General features: G+C 36.5%; 1 protein-coding gene and 1 pseudogene across 8 annotated transcripts in view; one reads left to right on the top strand and one right to left on the bottom strand.

Moving 5' to 3' along the window:
* Window positions 1-14201, bottom strand: part of LOC100616836 (40S ribosomal protein S3-like) — a 28918-nt pseudogene extending 14717 nt beyond the window's left edge.
* MICU1 (mitochondrial calcium uptake 1) overlaps window positions 1-15611 on the top strand; it is a 238341-nt gene that overhangs the window by 18726 nt on the left and 204004 nt on the right. For 3 of the 8 annotated variants that reach the window (XM_056799458.1, XM_056799451.1, XM_056799463.1), the window contains exons 2-3: window positions 13273-13316; window positions 14015-14205. The exons of 2 other annotated variants lie outside the window; for them this stretch is intronic. The gene's annotated coding sequence lies outside the window, so the exon portion shown is untranslated. Of the gene's footprint in view, window positions 1-13272; window positions 13317-13344; window positions 13507-14014; window positions 14206-15611 lie in introns of those variants that run through there. 3 more of the 8 variants (XM_056799460.1, XM_007478362.3, XM_007478358.2) reach the window with 2 other exon arrangements.

Genomic DNA, 15611 nt, shown 5'->3' with positions numbered 1-15611 from the left:
TTCATGCAATTCTTCCCAGGCTTTTTTTACATATCATTTCTTGCAGTATAGCAGTATTCCATTTTTCATGCACTTACATAGGCATCTACTTTGTTTCCAGTTCTTTGCTAATTCAAAAAATGCAGCTGTAGCTTTTAATGGTGGAAACTTTCTTCCTATTACTGACTTTTGGGAGTACCTGGTTATTTTCAGAACTACTAGAATTAAATAAAAAACTGCTACAGAGTAACATAGAATAACAAAAATTATGCAAATTTGCTTTCTTTTTCAAAGTTTACTTAGGTTATTCCTCCTAATATGTCAGTATTTCTGTTGTATCTTTCCTGGGAGGAAAAACAGATTATAAAATTGTTGATCATTAAGAAATATTTAAAGAGTTACTGTTTTTTTTAAAGGAAGCAAGAATATTTATTTATTTTTACTATTTATATGTAATAAATTTCCCCACAAGTTTTCCTAAATTATATGATTGAACCTATCTCCCTCCTTTCCCTTCCCACCCTGGTTCTGGCAGGCAGTTTGGTCCGGGTTCTATATGTATTATCAGAAAGGAAAAATATTTAAACCAAATCCCTGATGATTTATTTTGGCCTCCAACACTGCTATTCATTACAACTGAATACAGTGGATCTACTCACAGAGTTTAGATTTGGGAAATGTTTTGTTTCACTTATGTGCTAGTATAATGGGTCCTTAGAGATGGACTTTTAATGTTAAGTAAGTCATAGATATATCTTTTCCAAGAGTGACTCTACAGTAGAGCTGCTTTCTACCCTCAAGCTAGGATGTTCAGCACCATTGATGCCATTGCATTAAGGAATTGTTATCCACATTACTTCCATTATTAATTTGTGGAAGCACTCTCAGTAGATATTAGATTTATTAGCTTACCAAATCAATTTTATCCTAACAGGAAAGATAAGATATTTGGGAGGAAAATTTGAAATTGAGTGATAATCTAAACCCAGCCAGCTTTCCTCCTGATAATTGTAATGAAAAGTCAGACTTCAGAGTAGTCTACAGTAGCCTGTACATATCCAGGGATTCTTGGGACAATAAGTATAGTAGCATGGAAGGAATCCACGGATCTTGTACCATTTTTCTTCTTGCTCTGCTCCTTTTCAACCCTTTTCTGTTATTGAAAATTTCCATAATGGAAACTTTCTTGCCTCATGCTTCTAGGGGAGGAGGTGAGGGACTGGGGAAGGGGAAAGGATTGGATGGAGAGGGCCTTGTTGGTCAGATCCCAGACATTTCCTTCCTTATGAGAATTAGATGTGGTCTTAATGTGACACTTCTCCACCCTTAATTAATCCTGGGGCACTTAATCTCCTTCAGTGCTTCTCTAAGCTGTTTCTAACATGTGGGCTGTGTATAACTTTCTGATTCTTTCATGGAATGTTGTTTAGTTATCATTGCCTATCTACTTTGAGCTAGGTATTCTTATCCTCCTTGTTTCTAGAAATTAAACCTCTCAATGTAGCCAAAGATTTCATTAGCTTTTTTGACCACTATCTTAGTCTTGACTCACTGAGTTCTTCAAAATCCCTAGGTCTTTTATAGACAGCTATCTATTTCTGACATGTTACTTGCAAAATCAATTCCTTGACTCCAAGTATAGGATTATCTCTGATAAATTAATTCCATTTGAATACTTGCTTTTGTCATCCACGGTATTAAGGATGCCTCACAGTTTTGTTTAATAAGAATGCTATTGAAGCCTTTATTCTAGTCTCTGGTAAAAATGTAAAACTGCTTAGCTCAGATAGTTGGGGTACTTCATTGGAAACTTCCTTTTAAGCTGACATTGAATCATTAATGACTACATTTTGAGTTTGGCCATTCAGCCAGTCCAAATTCACCCAAATTGTCTAATCAATTAGCCTGCATTTCTCCATCTTTTCCACAAGAATAGTATGAATGACTTATTTATGGATCTATGTTGTGTTCTGGTCAAATTGTCCCTGTCTTCTCCTGTGATCTCCTTCAGTGAAACTAGTATACTTAATTTTATATTGTACTCACTGTGCCTCCTTTGTGGTAAGTATTAATAGTAATATATATATATATATATATACTAATATATACTATTATATATATATATATATATTCATTAGAAATCTGAGCTAAGGGACTAGACAGTTCCTAAAGTTCAAAGACTTAAAATGATCACTTGGAGATGTATTTGGAAGAAAAACTTCTTGTTTCCTCTGTTTACTTATAGGTATCAGATAATATGAAGGTTGTGACTTATTGTTACATTAGCTCCTGTTAATGTAAGAGAATTTTTCTTCATGAATATGCTATATTTATAATAGAGAATAATAAATGTTCCTTGCACACAGCTGTTTGCCAGTACTGCCGAGCATCAAAGCAGAATGGAATTTATAATCTAGATAGAAGAGCAGGGTGAGAATGACAAGGTTTATGGGAATTTCATGTGTTTCATCTTACCCCGGGGAAGCATCGGGAACAGTATAGGTGTGATTGATTCATCCTCAAGAAATTTAAAGTGTGGACGAGAAGAATAATGAGAGATTTTTGTGATGTTAAGTTAAATGCAAACCACAGAGAAACTGAAAAAATATGTTGAGAATCGGGAAGTAAAATACAGCAATTTGTTGTTCTGTTTTAGGATAGTATCTCCATCCAAAGAAACAATTTCATAGTGTTTTGTCAAGTACTGAATTTCTATGTGATGAATCTTACTCATTTACGTTGTCATTTTATAATGTTTGGAGGCATCTATGGCTTTTTATTTTTTTAGTTTGTGCCTTTTCCTAAGTCACAGGGCATATACCTACTAATGGTAAATACTCTCAGACTAGACTAAGCTCTGCCATCAATGCTACTTTGACATGTGAGAATGTGACTTTTATAGGCATAAACCTTAATTGGAAGTTTACTTTGACAAGTCATCCTGAGGTAGCATTGTGTAGGGGAAATTGTGCTGATTTGAAGTTGGATAACCTAAGTTTATAACTAGCTCTGCCTTTTGGTATGTATACAATTTTGAACATGCCACTTAATCTCACTTAGCCTCAGTTCCTTCAGCTAGAAAGCAAAACTGATAATATCTTGTTGTACCTACCTTGTAAGGTGATAAAAAATGTCAAATGAGATAATATATGCAGTGTACTTGGGTAAATCATAAAGTATTATATAAAACTGGTCCATCATTTTTTTTCTCTAGCCTCTATAATGTAGTACTTTTACATTTGGGCAGCTCGTGTAAATAATTTGAATTTATAGTTTTAACTGCTTTAGTGGGGTTGGATTCTACTATATTGTTGCTTTCGGGTGGTTTATTCTGATTTCAAAGAAATCTACATTTGTAGTTTAGCTAGCAATATTATTAACCAATAATAATGCTGTTATTAATAACTATCATTTACACAACATTTAAAGTTTGCAAGGCAATTCACTTCCATTATCTATTTCATCATCATAGCAGCTCCATGAAACAAGTGTTGCAGTCATCATCTCTCTCCATTTTAGAGATGAGAAAACTATGACCAAGTAAATTTGAATGGCTTGATCATAGCTAGAAAGTATCTAGTAAAGTTATACAATGACCCTTTTCCTCCAAAAAGGCTTAAACGTGTTTATATACTAACTACTGTGAAATAAGTTATTAGAGATAGGCTGGATCTTAGAGATCATCTCGCTCAACCTAATAGGTAGTTTTTTTCTAGAGGAGCACACATAGCTAGGGTTGTGAAATACTTCAAAATCATGCCATTTAATTTGCACCCTATAGGGGAGTAGAAGGGTAATAAACGGACTGGTGGGGAGGGAAGCAGTACAAGGGAGGGAGAGGGTGGAGGGGTAATTTTAGAAAGACTACAGGGAAAATAAGGGGGGAATAAGAAGGGAGGGGCATGGAAAGGGAAGGATGGGGACTATAAGGGTGGGAACTAGGGGGACCAATTAAAAGCAAACATTGGTGTAGAAGGAAATAGTGAAAGAAGAAAAGGCAGGACCAGGAGTAGAAATCAAAATGCTGGGAAATACACAGCTAGTAATCATAACTCTGATGAATGGAATGAACTCACCCATAAAACACAAGCAAATAGCAGAGTGGATTAGAATCCAAAACCCCACCATAGGCTGTCTGCAAGAAACACACATGAGGAAGGTAGATACGCATAGAGTGAAAGTAAGAGGATGGAGCCAAATCTACTGGGCATCAACTGATAAAAAGAAGGCAGGAGTCACAATCATGATATCTGACAAAGCCAAAGTAAAAATAAATCTAGTTAAAAGAAATAGGGAAGGTAATTACATCCTGATAAAAGGCAGTATAGACAATGAGGAAATATCCGTACTCAACATGTATGCACCAAATGGCATAGCATCCAAATTTCTAAAGGAGAAACTAGTGGAGCTCAAAGATGAAATAGATAGAAAAACTATACTAGTGGGAGACCTGAACCTTCCTCTATCTGAACTAGATAAATCAAACCAAAAAATAAATAAGAAAGAGGTAAGAGAAGTGAATGAAATCTTAGAAAAATTACAGTTAGTAGACATGTGGAGAAAAATAAATAAGGGCAAAACGGAATACACCTTCTTTTCAGCAGCACATGGTACATTCACAAAATTGACCATGTATTAGGGCATAAAAACATTGCAAACAAGTGCAAAAGAGCAGAAATAATAAATGCAACCTTCTCAGATCACAATGCAATGAAAATAATAATTAGTAAGGATACATGGAGAGATAAATAAAAAATCAATTGGAAATTAAACAATATGATTCTCCAAAACCAGTAAGTTAAAGAACAAATCATAGAAACAATAACTTCATTGAAGAAAATGACAATGATGAGATATCCTTTCAAAACCTATGGGATGCAGCCAAAGCAGCACTCAGGGGGAAATTTATATCCTTGAGTTCATATATTAACAAATTAAGAAGGGCAGAGGTCAATGAATTGGGCATGCAAATTAAAAAACTAGAACATGAACAAATTAAAAATCCTATATAAATCCTATATAAATAAAAATCCTAAATAAAAAAAATTAAAAATGAAGACTAAATTAGAGGTCCTAAAAATTAAAGGAGAAATTAATAAAATTGAAAGTCAAAGAATTATTGATTTAATAAATAAGACTAGAAGATGGTACTTGGAAGAAACAAATAAAATAGACAAAGTACTGGTCAGTCTAATTAAAAAAAGGAAAGAAAACAATCAAATTGATAGTATCCAAGATGAAAAGGGAGACCTCACCTCAAATGAAGAGGAAATGAAGGCAATCGTTTAAAATTATTATGCCCAATTATATGGCAACAAATATGGCAATGTAGGTGATATGGATAAATACTTACAAAAATATAAATTGCCTAGACTAACAGAGGAAGAAATAAATTACCTAAACAACCCCATATCAGAAAAAGAAATTGAACAAGCCATCAAAGAATTCCCTAAGAAAAAATCCCCAGGTCCAGATGGATTCACAAATGAATTCTATCAAACATTCAAAGAACAACTAATACCAATATTATACAAACTATTTGACAGAATAAGCAAAGATATACCAGAAAAAGCAAAATATACCAAATTCATTTTACAACACAAGCATGGTACTGATCCCAAAGCCAGGCAGGTCAAAAACAGAGAAAGAAAACTATAGACCAATCTCCTTAATGAATATAGATGCAAAAATCTTAAATAGGATACTAGCAAAAAGATTCCTGCAAGTGATCATGAAGGTTATTCACTATGACCAGGTAGGATTCATACCAGGAATGCAAGGATGGTTCAATATTAGGAAAACCATCCACATAATTGACCATATTAACAAGCAAACCAAAAAAATTCAGAGGAAAAACTGTGGGAGTAGAAACAGATGAAAAACAACTGCTTGAATACATGGGTAGAAGGGATATGGTTGGGGATGTAGACTCTAAATGAACATCCTAGTGCAAACAACAACATGGAAATAGCTTCTGATCAAGGACATAATTAATACCCAATGGAATTGCTCTAGCCTGCAGAAATGGTGGGTGGAAGGGAGGGAGGGAAATAATGTGATTATTGTAACCAAGGAATAGTGTTCTAAATTGACTAAATAAACTTATTCAAGTAGAAAAAAAATCATGCCATTTAATAATCCATTGAGGGAACTGAGTTTAGCCTGGTGTAAGGGGCAGAATGTAAGGGGTTAAAATTAAATTGTTGGATTAAATTATGTAAGAGTTTGGTTGCCAGGAATTATTACTCATTTCCAAATGATTTTCATGGTAATTTATTTACAAAAAGAGAAAGAGAAAAGTAAGAAAATCAGAGAGAGGAAAGGGTAAGATATCCAACCTAACACACTAAGCATTTTGCTCTGACCCCTGGCTCAACCCAAGCAAGGCTAATTAGTTCTTAGCCCGAGGGGCCTCAGCCTTGAGCAGAGGGCCTGGGGATGAATAAAGCAAGGGCTTCAGTCACAAAGCCTCTCTCAAGCCTGGAGGCCTCTCCTGAGGCTAGTCCCTTCAGAAATCCAGGAAAGGTGTCAACCTTTTTCACTCATCCATGTGATAGTTCCATGGGAGAGATTTAAGAACAGTCTGACCAAGTCTGAGGTTTCAGGTCCAGTAAGGAGATTCTTCACCAGCCTCCAACTTGAACTTAGAACTCTGAAGAACAAAATACTGCTTCACAGGAAGTTGTAACTCCTTTTAAAGATGCTTCTTTGCATCACTTCCTATGCCTTCCTCTACTTTTATGTGGACAAATTATAGTCTCTAGTTTTGCTTAGGACTGCCCAGGGAGCAGTCAGTGATTTCTCATTTGTTACCCACTTTCTCACATGTGGGTCGCAGACCTCCCCAACTCAAGTGTAAGTGGGTTTATACATATGTTTCTGGTGATTAAATATAAAAATGGGCAGGGGAGAGTTAATCTCATCTTCACACTGGGGAGTAGAAAACTTAATGGATATGTGGTAGCTCATTTCAGATATTTGAAGGACTGTGATGTGAAGGAGTCATGCATATTATGTTTAATTCCAGAGGTGGGAACTACATTGTAAGAATGGAATAGAGGAGAACCCCTAGGTTGATAAGTTGGTTAGTTTATGTGAACTGGTGAACTAACTCCTTCCCTATCTGGGTAGAGAACTAATGGCCGCCCTCTTATCTCAGCCTAGATCACTAATGGAGAGCTTGAAGGGGTAGCAGGTTGTCACAGAGCAGAGATCACTTCAGGAAATTAGGATGTAAAGGTTGGCTAGGTTTGAGGTTACCTAGCATTTCCCTAGCTGATCTCTTCCTCTGAACAGATCTGCAGAGAAAAACCAATATCGGACACCCCAAGATTTGACTTTACTTGGAGCTAAAGAAAGGTTTCCCTCCTGAAGCTCCTTCTCCCAAACCCCCTTCACCCTCTAAGTATTATCTGACTGCATATGAATATGAATTTAAAGATGGTTTAATGTACAATTAGCAAGGGAATGATTGAGGAAAGAGAGAAGCAGGAGATCCCTAAGCTAAATGTCCAGACTGGACTTGAGTCCCCTAGTTTTGGCCAACAGCTGGGACCAGTCTGGAAATCAATTCTTCCTTCTCTCTTATACTATACTATCTTAAACTAATATCTAAGTAGTAGCATGAATCTTGAGATATGTTGTCACAGTGGCAGATGCTTTATCTTCAGGACTGACATACAGCCTACCTTCCAAGGATCAATCTCTCTTGGGCTAAGCTGAAATGTCCTGCCAGTCCACTAAGATCTTGATGAGAATCACAACTGTCTATAAACACTAAGAGCTTTGAAGTCAATTGGGGACACTTCTGGGAAACAGGTGGGATTCACAATCCAGAGCTCAGGAAAAGCTGTTCATCCTCCAAGGCTCAGAACTGAATCTTTCTCGTCTGTTGGTACCCTTCCCAGAAGTCTCCTCTTTAACGTTCCAACTCCCTGTCTGTCAATCATGTTTTTTGCTATGTTCCATTTCTAAGCTGTATTAACATCTTCTCTTAACAAAAGGTAGAAGTATTTTTACACTTTATTCGCACAGGATATGCTATCCACCAATGTCTTGCCTTTACCCTGGCCATGACCCAAAACTGGAATACTTCTTTTAACCCTGCTTCTTTGCTTCCCCACCTTCAAGACTCAGTTAAAATTCTAAATCCTTGTAGGAGACCTTTTTCCCCATTGCCTTCCCCTTATCCAATAGTACCTTTCTTCTAAGATTATCTTTCATTGATATTCTATGTACAATCTTGAATGTATGATTTTTTGACATGTTTTTTCTTGTATCCCTAGCATTTGGCTTAGTACCTAGAACATAGTAAACCCTTAGCAAGTACTAGCTGACTGACAGAATAATGTATGTTTTAGGAGAATTTTTTTTTTCTTTAAGTATGGTTGAACCTGGTAGCTGCTGAGGTTCCTTCCAAACTTGGAATTCTGTGATTCTGTGAAGTATAAACTCTTTTCTACAGACCAGACCTTCAAATACTTGAAAATAGCTATCATATTCCAAATTTCCTTTTCTCCCAGCTAAACATTTCTCTTCGATCAACTGGTCCTGATATGGCATTAACCTGAGACCTTATCATCCTAGCTGCCTTCATTTGGACATTCTTTAGCTAATTAATGACTTTCTTAAAATGCCATTTCCAGGGCAAAAAGTGGGACACTGATCATTCTAGTCTTAGACATTATATCTGTCTGCCTCTCTCTTTAAAAAAAGTTATCATTACTTAAAAATTTTTTTTCAGTTCCAAATTCTCTTTCTCTCTCTGAGAAGGCAAGCAGTTTGATAACAGTTATATGTGTGAAGGCATACAAAACATTTCCATACTAACAATATCACAAAAAAAGCAAGAACTATAAATTTGAAAAATTCATCAGTTCTTTCTCAATGGAGTTGGATGGCATTTTTCATCATGAGTCCTTTGGAATTGTCTTGGATCACTGTATTAATCAGAGCAGCTAAGACTTTCACAGTTGATTATCATTACAGAATTGCAGTTACTATGTACAATGATCTCTTACTTCTGTTCACCTTCACTTTGTATCATTTCATAAAGGTCTTCCCATGTCTTTCTGAAACCATCCCTCTCATCATTTCTTACAGCACAGTAGGATCTGTCACAGTCATATGCCACATCTTGTTCAACCATTCCCCAATTGATGAGCAATTTCCAATTCTTTGCCACCACAAAAAGAGCTACTATAAATATTTTTGACCTTTTCCTTGTTCTTTGAACTCTTTGGGATGCAGACCTACTTAGGGATATTGCCAGATATAGGGCATGCACAGCTCTATAGCCCCTTAAACATAGTTCCAAACTGTTCCCCAAAATGTTTGGCCTAATTCACAAGTCTATCAACAGTTGATTATTCTGCCTATTTTTTCTCATCCCCTCCAGCATTCATCATTTCTGATAGGTGTGAGGTGGTGGTACCTCAAAGTTGTTTTTATTTGCATTTCTCTAATCATTAGTGAGTTAGAGCTTTTTTTCCCATGGCTTTAGATAATAACTGATTCTTCTGAAAACTTCATTTTCAAATCCTTTGACCATTTATCAATTGGGGGATTTTTAAAATTTTGCTGTTCCCTATATATCTGAGAGATGAGGTTCTTGTCAGAGAAACTTGCTGTAAATTTTTTTGATATTGTCTTTGATGCCTTTTAGCAAAATATAGTTTCTCTGATTATCTCTTTTAATTAGGTCTGGTTTTGCTTTTTCCCTTCAGCTGAAGCATAATAGATCCTGCTTCACCTCCTTATTTTAAATCTATGTGTGTGTTTTTTGTTTCAAGTGTGTGTTTTTAAACAACATATTATTAGATTCTAGTTTCTAATCTATTCTGCTCTCCACTTCCATTTTATGGATAAACTCATCCCATTCACATTTGCTGTTAATGATTATTAACTGTGTTTTATTTAGCCTGTCACATTTTCTTCTGTTTACCCTTCTCTCTTTTTATCCTGTTCAGAGAAAGAGAGGGAGAGGGAGAGAGAGGAGAGGGAGAGAGGGAGAGAGAGGGAGAGAGAGAGAGAGAGAGAGAGAGAGAGAGAGAGAGAGAGAGAGAGAGAGAGAGAGAGAGAGAGAATGTACATATAGAACCACTTCCAATGAAAGTGGAACTCAAGGGTCTTGATCCTGGAACTGTGACCAGGTTCCCTGATCTCTTACAGCCACAAGTGCTAATGTTCCTCTCAGCCTTGAAATTGTGACCACTACCCTGATGCCTTTGTGATGGATTTCAAATGCTCCTCTCTGCCCTGGAATTTTGACCCAGAACTGCATATGGGCAATGGAATTGCCAGTTAACACCAGCTGCACCCAGTGCCAGCAGAGAGTCACCTGTCATTTCTTTCTGACCAGTTTTTTGACTACCCTACTGTCTCTGTACTTGGAGCTCCTGAACCTTCTGCTACTGCTATTGCAACTGCCTCCAAGGGCTGTAGCTGGTGCTGCTATATGAGCTGCATGAACTTTGGGCTGCCCCCACCTTAATGTTACAGATCTCTCCTGCCAACCTCCCAAGTTGTCTTGGGTGAGAAAAATGTTTTACCCCAACCTTTTGTAGCTTTGCCACTCCAGAATTTTTATTTGAGATATTATTTTAAGGTTTTTGGAGGAGAATGTGGCTCCACACCCATTATGTCTCCTTTAATGTTACTTAGTGTTATTTATTTAAATTATGTTAGCTTTCTTGACTGCAGTATAACCCTGGTGACACATCTCTGTCTATTTAACATCTTGAACTAGATGTCCCATATATTTTAACTAGATATGTCCAAAATGGAATGCATTATCTTTTCCCCTAAACCAGTGGTTCTCAACCTTTCTAATGCCGTGACCCTGCAATACAGTTCCTCATGTTGCAGTGACCCCAAACCAAAAAATTATTTTGGTGGCTACTTCAAAACTGTAATTTTTGGAGGAGTTCCATGGAGACTGGAACAACCTCCAGGAAGTGATGCAGAGCGAGAGGAGCAGAACCAGGAGAACATTGTACACAGAGACTAATACACTGTGGTATAATCGAACATAATGGACTTCTCCATAAATGGCGGTGTAATGTCCCTGAACAATTTGCAGGGATCTAGGAGAAAAAAACACTATTCATAAGCAAAGGATAAACTATGGGAGTGGAAACACCGAGGAAAAGCAACTGCCTGAATACAGAGGTTGAGGGGACATGACAGAGGATAGACTCTAAATGAACACTCTAATGCAAATACTATCAACAAAGCAATGGGTTCAAATCAAGAAAACATCTAATGCCCAGTGGACTTACGCGTCGGCTACGGGGGGTGGGGGGGGAGGAAAAGAAAATGATCTATGTCTTTAACGAATAATGCTTGGAAATGATCAAATAAAATATATTAAAAAAAACTGTAATTTTGCTACAGTTATGATTCAGAATGTAAATACCTGATATGCATTATGTATTCTCATTGCTACAAATTGAGAGGTTGAGAACTGCTGTCCTAAACCTTCCCATCTTCCTAACTCTTCCATTACTATTGAGGGCACCACCATCCTCTGTATCACCCAGGGCCACAAATTAGGTGGCATCAACTACTTACTTTCTTCCACCCCCTACTCCCAATATCCCTTCTATTGCTGAGTTCTCTTGAGTGTACCTCTATAATATCTTTCATATAAGTCTGAGAGGAAGATATCTTCAATAGAAATAGATAAATTTTGAAAGTGTGGGGGTTTGAGGTAAAGGAAATATTGAGTATGATTTTGAACATGTTGAATTAAGATGTCCCCAGGGCATCCAGTTTGTAATGTTCAATGGATAATTGGTAATGTGGAACTGAAGTTTAGTAGAAAGACAAGGGCTGGACCGATACACAATACATACATATCTGTGACTCCAATAAACCATGGAACTAATAACAACAATAAGACTAATAAGAGGGCTTAGTATATAACCTTGGGAGATAAGTCTAGAAAAGTAAACACAAGTACAAGTAATAGAGATCAACTCAGCTGTTATTGCCTTCCCTTCTGGGATTATCTTTATTTTGTATATATGGTCAAATCTCAACATTCTGACATTTAATATTTGTAAAATTCACAACTATGCACATTCATATGGCTGTGAACAGTAGAGAAAAAATGAGATGTACATTTGTTGCATATAAGTTTCTGGAGTGTCTGATATGCTGCAAGATGCTTCACTAATCTTATTCACCATACCATTGTAAAGAACTCCCCATGTATTAGTTGCATATTTTCTTTGCCTTTAAAACTCAAGTTTGACATTGTAATTATTCCCCCAATGCGTAGTAGAAGTCCTATATGGCTCTAAGCCCAAGCATGCAAAGCCAGTGATATAGTTATTGAGAAAATAAAGGTATAGATGAACTTTGTGCTGAAATACCCATGGCCACTATCAGCTCCAAGTTTTGGAGGAAAGTATTTGTTAAAAGTGTTCACAAATGCACTCCAGAAAGTGATAAAGTAGCCTCTCCAAGAGTGTGATGTGAGGGAATTGGAAAAAATGGAAAAGTGGCTAAATGAGATGAAGGTCACCCTGCTCTCTTCCTGAGTTTTCCCCAACAAACTTCTTGCCTCCTCTGCTGCCCACACCACAGGGTTTCCTGCCGTATTGATCCTGAGGGGATCAGTTTAACCACCAAGCCAGAAGGGAGAGTAGAGATATATGCCCCTTTGCTTTTTTTAACCTCAAGGTTCATCTGACATCACAGCTCCTGCCCCCCCCCCCATGTCTAGTGTGATGTCTCTGATTCCCCACTCCTCATTTTATGAGTTATTTCATGGTTACTTTATTAGGAAAAATATATATTACCAGAATTAGTGTTTGGTTACAAAGAATTGTACACAGAAAATTTTATTTTCAGAAGTCTAGTGAAAGATTACAGTTTTTGGTGATCATAGGAACCTAGTCTCCTATTTCCCCTAGGCTCAAAGTAGCAACATTTGTGTTTTTGACTTTCACACCATTTTCTAGAAAGCTTACCCTCACAAAAGCCACCTAGTAATAGACCCTTTTCCCCATTAGATTGCAAGCTTTTTGCCTTTTTCTTTGTCTCCATTCTGTAGCACAGTGCCTGGACCAAAGTAAGTGTTTCATAAATGCTTGATGACAGACAAAAGCTGTTCAATTTAAGATTTTTCTTCATGAAAAAAGTACTTCCTCCACTTTTTTAGTCGTTAGTTTAGATAGTATTTTTCACTTAGATCTTCCAAGATCTCCATTTGTTTCATGCATATCTTGTCTAACTAGATTATTAACTTAATGAGGTGGTAACCTATTTCTTTTGTGTTCTTTGTAGGGCCTACAATGGTTCTGCACATGCTACATCTTTGATTGCTTCAGGTATAACAAGTAATTGAAGGGGACAGTAGCTTTTTATGTTATAAACTGATTCATGAACTCCATGGAACTTAGGTCTCTCTTCCCCCAAGGAGGAACAAACATCTTCGGGCACTGTGACAAGCATAGCTCCAACAAGAGTCTAGTAGCTCTTATCTCCAAGAGGAAGATTTCCCAAAAGACACTTCACAAAGTATGAGCCAGGCTCATTTTCTGCAAAGATATTTTAAAAAATCAAGATAATCTTTATTAAGCAAGGACTTATATATGTACATATAGATTTCCTGCCTATTTCCAAGGAGCCCAATTCAAAAGCAGCAAAGAGAAGACAAAGTAATATTTTATCAAAGGGAAATGGGAGAAGGAGCTGAAAGGGGCTGATCCAAGGAGAGGGATCTGGGGTGGTATGGGCAGAGAATTTCCAGGGGGTGGGGTGTGATGGATTGCCAGATGCAAGGGGGAATAAAGACCTCCTTGGTACGTATTTTGGGGTGTGATAATACATTGTTTAGCCTGATAAACCAATGAAATAACCAGGTCCCCTTACTTGAGCAGACAGTGGTAGTACAGAAACCAATACCAGTAGGTGTCTTCATCAAAGTTAAATATAATAGCAGGCAGTTCCAAAATAGCTCGAGCTACAGAGATAGTGTTATGAGACAAGCTATGTTTATAAGGACTTTTGGTTATTTCAATCCTAGAAAGACCCTAAGAGCTGGTATGGAATGAGCCAGTAGCAAGTGGAACCTAAATCTAGTCTAATATCCCAGGACTAAGAGAGCTGGTTTTTATGGTTACCTCAGCCAGGCTGTTGCTTTCAAAGACAATCAGCTTCTTCAAGTTGCTCTGGGTCCTAAAGACAGTCATCTTCTCCATATCAGTCTGCATCCAGGTAAATAGAATCAGTCTTACACATTTTTATCACTCACATAGTAAGGAAACTCAAGCATATCAAAATAATTTATACATTATCTTTTGTTTTTACATCACCTTCCTTTCTAATGTTCTCCCCATTCTCCACCTAGAGAACTATTTCTCATAACAAATAAAAAAGAAAGGGGGAAAAAATCAGTTCAACAAAACCAATACTACATTGGCCAAACCTGACAGAATAATCATTACTCCACAATCATAGTACTCCACCTTTGCAAAGAAAGTAGGAATGCACATTTTAAAATCATTATAGATTCATAAATGTGGAGTTAAGAATGACCTTAAAGATCAAATGGTCTAATCCCTTCATTTTACTGATTAAGAAATTGAGTCCCTGCCATGTTAATTGATTTTCCCAAGGTTACTCAGGTCATATATACCAAAGTCAACATAGGTGTTAAAATTCCAGAGCCTTTTCACTGTGCCATGTTGCCTCTTCCATATAATTACAAAGCATTCCATACAGGTTTTATTCTTTCTATTCTTGTTTTTGTAGCCATTGTATATTATTCTTGGTTTTGCCAGCTTATTTGTCATTGAAATCTTTATATAATCTATGAATTCTTCATGTTATTTCTAACAGTGTAGTAATATTCCATTTTCCTGTACCACAATTTGTTTAGCTATTTCCAGACTTTTCATATCTACTTTGTTTCTAGTTATTTTGTATCATCAAAAGTATCATAATAACTATTTTGGTATATATGAGATTTTTGTTTCTGTCTTTCATCTTCCTAGTGTATATGGCTAGCAATGGAATCATTGGGTCAGAAGAAAATTATATTTTCATCACTTTCTTCGAATAAATCCAAATCTCCTTGTCAGAAGGATCAAACCAGTTCATAGTTCCACCATCAGTGTGCCTGTCTTTCTGTAGCCTTTCCAACATAACACTATTTCCATCATTTTTCATCGTTGCCAATTTGCTGAGAGGCCAAAAACCCATAATTGTTTGGATTTGTATTTTTATTATATTTCAGGGAAATGGAACAACCAATTTAATAATTTGCACTTCTGATAACTGTTTATTTTTATTCTTTGGCTACTTAACCATTAAGATATGACTTGTGGTATTATGTAGTTTGATTTTATCCACATATATATATATATATCTTGACCATCAGATCCTTCTTAGACATACTTGATGAAAAGATCTTTTCTCCTAATTGACAGCTTCCCTTCCTTATCTAAGTTGCATTGTTTTTGCAGAAGTTTCAATCATTTAATAGAAATTATCTGTATTTTTATGATTATCTCTTTTTTTTTAACTTTCTCTTAAGCATAATATAAAATGTATCTGATCTGATTCTTTTCTAATACTTTTTATGGTGTGACCTTTAATTTCATATTCAGTCCATTTATCCA

Source organism: Monodelphis domestica, chromosome 1, assembly GCF_027887165.1.
Source record: "Monodelphis domestica isolate mMonDom1 chromosome 1, mMonDom1.pri, whole genome shotgun sequence".
Taxonomy (NCBI): Eukaryota; Metazoa; Chordata; class Mammalia; order Didelphimorphia; family Didelphidae; genus Monodelphis; species Monodelphis domestica.
This window is presented reverse-complemented; position numbering and strand designations above follow the sequence as displayed.